The sequence below is a fragment of the Manis pentadactyla genome, chromosome 13 (assembly GCF_030020395.1).
Source record: "Manis pentadactyla isolate mManPen7 chromosome 13, mManPen7.hap1, whole genome shotgun sequence".
Classification (NCBI taxonomy): Eukaryota; Metazoa; Chordata; class Mammalia; order Pholidota; family Manidae; genus Manis; species Manis pentadactyla.
This window is the reverse complement of record NC_080031.1, coordinates 22,706,939-22,714,637: the sequence shown is the minus strand read 5'-3', so window position 1 is coordinate 22,714,637 and position 7,699 is coordinate 22,706,939. Positions and strand designations below refer to the sequence as shown.

The 7,699-nt window shown below is 42.4% G+C and overlaps 1 pseudogene; it reads left to right on the top strand.

The window, feature by feature from the left end:
- The first annotated feature begins 1,825 nt into the window (after positions 1-1,825).
- Positions 1,826-2,750, top strand: LOC118931533 (olfactory receptor 4P4-like; annotated as a pseudogene).
- The last annotated feature ends 4,949 nt before the right edge of the window (positions 2,751-7,699 follow it).

Below are 7,699 nucleotides of genomic sequence, written 5' to 3'. Positions count from 1 at the left end.
TAGTTGTGGGTTTAGATTGTTTATTCAGGATTGTTCTTCTTTCTTGAGGTAAGCCTGTATGCTGTGTATTTCCTTCTAAGAACTGCTTTTGTTGCATCCCACATATTTTGAACCACTGTGTTTCTGTTTTAATTTGTTTCCATGTATTGTTTTATTTTCTCAAACTAAAAAGCTTCTGTACAGCAAAGGAAACCATCAACCAAACAAAAATGGAACCTACAGTATGGAAGGATATATCGATAGATGATATATTTGATAAGGTGTTAACATCCAAAATACATAAAGAATTCATATGCCTCAACACCAAAAAAGCAAATAATCCAACCATTATCTGGGCAGAGGACCTGAACAGACATTTTCCAAAGAAGACATATAGATAGCCAACAGGCATGTGAAAAGATGCTCCACTTTGCTGATCATCAGGGAAATGCAAATCAAAACCACAATAAGATATCACCTCACACCAGTCAGAATGGCCACTACACAAAAGACAAGAACTAGCAAGTGTTGGCAAGGATGTAGAGAAAGGGGAAGATTCCTAAACTGTTGGTGGAAATGTAGATTGGTAAACCACTGTGGAAGTCAGTGTGGCGGTTCTATAAAAAAATTAAAAAGAGAGATAACATATGACCCAGTAACTCCACTTCTGGGAATTTGCCTTAATGAAAACAAAAATCTCTGATTCAAAAAAGTATATGCATCCTATATTTGTTACAACATTATTTACAATAACCAAGATATAGAATTGACCAAAGTTTCCATCAATAAACACATGGATAGAGGAGATATGGTACATGAATACAGTGAAATGTTATTCAGCCATAAGAAAGAGAGATAGTCTGCCATTTTCAAGAATATACATGGACTTAGAGGGCATTATATTGGTTGAAATAAGCCAGGTATAGAAAGTCAAATACCATATGATTTCACTTTTATGTGTAATCTAAAAGCAGAAGAAAGAAAAATGAACAAAACAGCAGTAGACTCATAGACACTGAGAAGTGTCAGGTGGTTACCATGGGGGAGGGGTTGGGTTGGGTGGTTTAAATAGATGAAGGGGATAAAGAGGTACGAAATCTCAATTATAATGTAAATTAGTCATGGGGAAGAAAGTACACCATAGAGAATACAGTTAACAGTTCTGTAATATCTTTCTATGTTGACAGTTACTAACCATAGTAGTTGAGGTAAGCATTTAATAATGTATGTAATTACATTGTATACATGAAACCAATATAATATCATATACCAACTATACTTCAATAAGAAATATATCAAAAAAATATTCATAAACCAAGAAAAAAGAGAGATGGGGAATGACTTAACAGGCAGTTAATGTCAGTGATAGTGTAAGACCCCATATATTTTACAGAGGTGGAAAATAGCTGAAAGTCCATGTAGTCAATGTATATTGTGGCATAGTTGTTAAAAAATGGAAAGTGGCATCTTATCTTGAGGAACTACTTAAGATCTTAATGATTTGGCAGAATGAATTGAACTGTCCCATTTGTCTTTTCTCCCCTTATAAAATGAGTATCAGAATTGTAACTATTGGGCTGTGAGTTAAATACATGCATGCCAAAGGTTGATAAAAGTTCCAAGCATAAAATGTGCTCTCATTAAGTATCATTTGATATACAATAAAGCTCTTAACATAAAAAAGTATTTAAAAGAAGGTTTGTAATAAATCCTTAATGAACTTTTGTGTCAGTGCATAAATACTTACAGTGTAAAAAATACTAAAAAGTGCAACTGAGTGTATTATGTTCTGTATTATTGCAGATGAATAAGTTTCTGAAACATACACAGGACTGACCTCAGCCTCATGGAAAATCAGAACAATGTCACTAAACTTGTTTTCATGGGACTGTGGGGAAATAAATGAATAAAGCTACTGTTCTTTTTCTTTTTCCTGCTCTGCTTCCTGGCTGTCTTAATGGGAAACTTCACCATCTTTGTCACGATCACCTGCAGCTATCTAATCCAACAGCCAGTGTACTACTTTCTCAGCCACCTTTCCCTCATGGACCGCTGCTACACCTCCACTGTGATCTCCCTGCTGATCAGAGACTTAGGGGCAACAGGAGAAGACATTTCCTATAACAACTGTATGACCCAGCTCTTTACAGCCCATTCACTGGCTATTGTGGAGATGTTCATCTTGGTGTCCATGGCTTTTGACCGCTACATCGCAGTTGTCAGGCCCCTGCACTACATGGTCATCATGTGCCGGCTCAGGTGTCCCATGCTGATCACCATGGCCTGAGGTATGGGGATTTGGCCCTCTGTTGCTCTGCTGCTTGTGGTACTCAGTTTACCTTTCTGTGGTCCTAATCAGATAGGCCACTACCTATGCGATGTGAAGCCTCTATTGAAGCTAGTGTGCAAAGATAACTGTGTTGTTAATACCTTAATGATTGCAAATTCAGGGATGGTGGTCATTTTCGTTTTTCTTGTCCTAGTGGCTTCTTACATATCATATTATATAATCCCAGGATACACTCCTCTACAGGACGATGCAAAGCTCTCCCAACCAACCTGTAGCTCTCACGTAGTGATTGTAGTCTTGTTCTTTGTGCCCTGTATCTATAATTATGCACTACCTGCAGGGAGTGAGAACAGGATAAGGAACTCTCAGTGTTCTTTCTACACTGTGACTGCCTCCATGTTGAGTACGCCCTCAGAATGTGGAGATGAATATCGCCATGACAAACATATGGTCACAAATGGCACACTCAGAATTCAAGTAAAGGTGACGTTCATTGTGCTTTTGATCCTGTGTTCCCCAGGGCAAGTATCATTTCACATGTTATAGAAAACGCAGAAGGTTTCTCTGGGGAGTTGGACTGAATGACCTCTGAAAATATATGAGCCAAAAAACAAGTCACTGTGACTCACGTTACAGTATACACTTTAAAGGGTCAAACTAGGTCCAGGTGTGAACACATAGATTTGAGGAATGCAAGAAGTACCCTTCTAGAGAGCAGCTCTGATCATACCACTGCTCACTCCAAAATTTAATTGAGAACCCTATTTTCCTTGGAATAAAATTTAACTTTCTCAGTTGTTTATCAGATATTTCCCCAAATTTATCCTTGTTGAACTTACTAATCTCAGAAGTCACTATCCTGGAAGAGGGCATTGTGTTACAATGATAGGCTTTCGGGTCATGGAGACCTGGCTGGCATACTGTCTCTAAGATTTTATCTGTGTGTCTTGGCAATTTGCTTTTAATATCTGCTTTCTCACTTTTCAAATATCTATGAAACGAGTAACACTGTAATCATAAAGATGTTTGGCTAATACTTGTGAATTTTTAGCACTGGCACATGACGTATCAGAAACTCATGTTTAAGTATTTTTTCTCTTTCCCTGCCTTTATTCCTGTGTGTTCATTTGCTTGGATGTTTTCATCCAGCTACCCAGGTCCTTTCTACATGCTCCAGAAATGCTCTAAAATCTCTCTTCGTGACTTCATTTCTCCTGTCTCCTTTGCTTATCATGCCCCTCCCTGCTGCTTTAGGGACCACTTACATATAGCTCTCATCCTGATATTTTCTTATTCAAAAAGACTTGGAAGATCCATCAACAAACCAGGAGGACTTGATTTCTTCACTGCTTTGTTGCTATTCGTCTGTACATTTTCTCCATTTCAAGTGATCGTATGTCTTATACTTGTGTTTAAGAGCTGTTTTTCCAGTTTGACCCAGAATATGTGCTATATTTTTACTTTATTGTATCTTCCTATTTTCCATCTAAAATATGGCACAAACTAAGATGTAAAAAAAAGTTACTAAATTAAGTTCAAAGACACTATCTTCTGTTTTCATTTAGGTGTACACATTTTTCTCACATAATCTGAAACTTCCCCTACTGTGTTGAACAATCATACATTAATAATAAAATAAGTAATGTCAGGAAGGCTGAAAGTTTAACATAAACCCCATGTAACTATCTGGGAGGGAATGAAATCCAGTAGACAGTCCCCAGAATGTCTTCTTGCTTGTGTATTTTATGCATTAAGGAAGTACTAACATTTTAATTATTGATAATCCTGTTGTCTTTTGAACCCTATAATCCAGCCTCTGCTCTGTGTCTTGGTTTCCATTAAGCTAGACATTTCTCTCTGTTTAGACTTTTCTCTTCTCAAAATGACTGCATTGCTTCTATACACTTTTCTTGCCTGAGTTACTCCTGCCTTACAGCCAAGGCAAAATCCCACAGAAACAAGTGAAGACAAGTGAACCCTCTTCTGAGGGTTAGGACCTTTCATAGACCTAACTAATAACTTTTTTTCTTCCTGGAACCATGGAAACCTTTGGAATATTATTGGAAAACATTCTGTTACCAGTAAAATAGTCTGTTAATAGTCCTATTTGATCTAGTATAACATAATAATTTTTTGTGGGTAAAATTGCAACATTTCCAGAATCTCTCACCTGGTTTAGTGCATCTCCATATCAATAGGTAATTACAAGGGAGAGCAAGGGAATATCTGGTCAAAAGAGGTTGGCTGGGGCCCCTTTTTTCTACAGCCAGGTCATGAGTGACATGGGAGAGCAGAACTAGACAACTGCTTGTAGGCAGTAAACAGGTTTCTCCGACTTTTTTCTCCCTTTGACTGATTCTGGTTTCAAGGCTATTTTGCCCCAGGATTTTCCCCCTGGAGTTACATCTGGCAGTAGTTGGCAAGACACCTGACTGCAAAATCTGTCTTCATGGGTGGGACCCTTGGGCAGGCTGCCCCTAGAGATAGTGGGGAGATACCCAGAATTCCCCCTGTGGATGGTGGGGAGGTCCCATTGGCTGCAGTTGGAGGGTGCAGCATCACCTAGGAGCCCCCTAACCATGGGGCTTCCAACTGGGGAGCCCCTAGTGGGGAATTGGACTAGGGTAAAGCACCTCCTGGAAGTGTGGGGCCTTCCCCAGAACTGAGGAATTGTGGAGACACAAGAAGCTGTGGAATAAGTCCTCTTAACGTAGAATACTGCTTAGAGGCCCTGAGTGGCCATGTAGCAGCTAGGATTGTGGGATGTCTGTTACTCGAGATTATGGAAAGGTTATCAAGGAGAAAGACACACTTCAGCATCACCTGGAAGAGCTGAGATGGCCTATGGGATGTCCTTAAGTGAGAGAGACAGTTATTGAGAAGACAGGTTGTGCTCCTAGAAGATATGTTAGCAGTGAAGGAGGAGGCAGCAGGAGAACCCACGTTACAGAAAGCTGTGAGGGAGGGAAAGGAAAGAGTGTTGCCTTCAGCCCCAGAGATGACAGAGGAGATGTTGGGAGAGGATCATGGGGTGGGGCCGGGGGCCAATCCGTTTTCCTGACACCACTGCCCAAGGCCCGAGCCTCTCCTGTATTAAAGGTCTGCCTGGTTGTAATTAAGAAAGTAAAATGGAATAACTGTGGGCCCCTCAGAGGGAAGAGCTTCCCCTTCCCCAGATTGTGGAGCACTCCATGCTCCATCCATATACCCAGGATGAGCTGGTGGACATGAGCATCCAGTTTCAGCAGAAGCCATCAGAACCTCTGCTACATGGCTTTTGCATCGCTGGGATATGGGGGTGGAAAACTGTTATGATGGGCTCCAAAATGGGTAGATTGGCTTCCCTGACTATTCACCCTCCCCTCTGGCAGCAGTTGTAAAGTGCCTGTCACACCCCAGGGTATCAGGTGCTTCTGGATTAGCTGACAGTAGCCATCAGTGCAGTCTGGCCTAATCAGGGTGATTTGCCATATTTACCTACTAGCTGGAAAACATATGTAGAGCTGCAGCAGGGGTTACAGAAGTTGGACATGAAAAAATAGCATCTATAATATGGGCCCCTAGAACCCCAATAAGGAGTTGTTCACCTTGGGAATGAGAAATTCGATACTCTATCTAGCTCCTCCATGTCTCTTTGGGTCCCTAGTGTCTATTCTTGCTGCCCACATGGGGCAACCCATAAGTGAGGCTACTCATACTTTAGCAGATCTGGGGGAGGCTGGCATATTAAGAGTACAGAAGGAAGTACAGGCTGAGACAGAAAGGAGAGATGCAAAGGGCCCCATGAAGGTCTCGAGGCCCCCGATGTGGGTTGATTTGATAAAGATGGGGACAGTGAAAGAAAAAAAAATTAATGCAGAGCCCAATAGGACCTTCTTAGGGCTATGGCACCAATTAAAGCCAGAGCAGCAGTTTAAGCCACTGAGGTCCAGGACACAGATGCCAGAGGCAAAGCCCCACGTGTGGCCTGTGTCCCTGCAAGACATCCTGTGGTACAGTACTCAGGATATGCATGGGCTCTCACCCCCACAGGAGGACAATTGAGAGTTGGAGTCAGACTGAGGTGGGGGTCAAGGCCTCTACCTTGGGGAATGTGGTGGTGACTGGAGGACACATGTAGAATGAGTAATTCATTGGTCCCCTATAAAAGTACAATGTTTCCTGGTGCTGGTGGACACAGGAGCTAAATGATCTCTGATTTATGGCAACCCTGAGTGGTTTCCTGGGCCCTCTGCTATGATAGATGGCTATGGTGGTAAGGCAATTAGAGTGAGGAAAGCCCAAATCCCACTGGGGATAGTGCATTTAGCCACAAAGGAGTATACTGTGTATATTTATAATATCTATGAATATATTTTGGGGGTAGATATACTGCAGGGCCTGTGGTTACAGACCACAGCAGGTGAGTTCAGACTGAGGGTACGTGTAGTAAAGGCAGTTCTGAGGGGAGATACCTAGCACCCACCTGTAACTCTGTACCTCAGCTGGTGATAAATACTAAGCAGTATAAATTGCCTGGGGGACATAAAGAAATTAAAGAAACTCTACAGGAGTTAGAGAAGGCATCATAAAGGCTACTTATAGTCCTTTGATTCTCTGGTGTGGCCAGTGAAAAATCCAGACAGCTCTTGACATATGACCGTGGATTATGGGGAATTGAATAAAGTCACACCCCCTTTGCATGCTGCTGTCCCCTCTATAGGAGCCCTTATAGACGCCCTCAGTCATGAACTAGGTATGTATTGTTATGTTGTGGACCTTGTTAATGTTTTCTTTTTATTGACATAGAAAAAGAAAGTCAGGAATAGTTTGCCTTCATGTGGGAAGGCTGGCAGTGGACATCCTGCAATGTTCACTACAGCAGAGCCACTGGTCCTTCACGCGATTGCCACTCTGGGGTATGGAGTGGAGAGCAGCAGCCATTCTCTCCTCCCCTCCATTCCTGGTATGTAATTGGTCAGGTGCTGCTAGTCACCAGGGACCTGCCCATGGAGTTGCTCCTGGAGGAAGGCGTGCGTGGAGAGGGGTGGTTGGGGGTGTGGTGGTGGATTGCGCTGTGGCTGGAGAGAGAGAGCCGGGGAGCAGAGCTGAGCGAGAGGAGGCCGAGGGTGCTGGGACAGTGGGAGCCGAGCGGCTGGGGTTTGGAGCAGAGGGCAGAGTGGGAGAGAGACTGAGCCACAAAAAATCAACCTTTAATCCCCAGCAGACCCTACCCGTCTGCTTCGGTTCCACGGGATTCATAGGGAACCCCCTTCCTCCGGAGCCACACTAAGTGAAATGAGTTATACGCAAAATAACAAACGTTGTATGATCCCACTTGAATGAAACATCTAGAATAGGCAAATTCATAGAGACAGAGTAGACTAGAAGATACAGTGGCAGACAGAAGGAGGATGGGGAGTTAACATTTAATGGGTATGGTTTGGGATA